The sequence below is a fragment of the Atta colombica genome, unplaced genomic scaffold (assembly GCF_001594045.1).
Source record: "Atta colombica isolate Treedump-2 unplaced genomic scaffold, Acol1.0 scaffold1, whole genome shotgun sequence".
Classification (NCBI taxonomy): domain Eukaryota; kingdom Metazoa; phylum Arthropoda; class Insecta; order Hymenoptera; family Formicidae; genus Atta; species Atta colombica.
In genome coordinates this window covers 3,108,000-3,108,731 of record NW_017259183.1, presented here as the reverse complement: position 1 = coordinate 3,108,731, position 732 = coordinate 3,108,000, and positions in this window count along the sequence as shown.

The following is a 732-nucleotide window of genomic DNA, read 5'->3' as shown; positions in this document are numbered from 1 at the left end:
ATTATATTATTATATTGAATCTATATTTAATACACATATACAATAATATTTATATACAAATATATAATTATATGGTTATTAATAATGTTTTAATTGAACGTTTATGTATGCATTAATCACATTTTTAGATTATAAAATATAAAATAGATACTCAGATTATTGATGCAGATTATATTAGAATTGCAACGAAAATCTTGTGATGTTATTATTAAGAATAGTTTTGTGTTAACTCCTAGTAAGATCGGATTAGAACCTTGGATGATGTGTCGTAACTCAAGTGCCTCGAGAGGCAAGAGAAGAGGATCTCTGTCGCTTTCGGCACTTTCCAACATTTTCTTCCCCCTCCCCCCCCAGTATTGGCGTGTACTACACCTTGCCAGGAGTTTTTCAGCGTAGCCTGAAGCTATCGAAGATGCAACAGGCTAACTCTACTAACAAACCTGGAGAATCTTGTACCACTTCTACTCTAGTAGCCTCGACACGTGTAGTGTCATACATGGAGAAGCATGCTACTTAGACTTATGACGCTACTTTTGCTTTTACTTTTTTTTGCAGAAAAAGAGGACTGTAAAGATACAAAATGTAAATGTGTATGTATTACAAACGCAGTCAAGGTTATTGTTTTAACGCAGCTTCTAAAGTGTGTGTGATAATTTAAATCTAAAGTATTATTTTCTTCGCGTCATTGAACAGAAACTATTGTAATAGAAAATATTTAAATACGACACAATT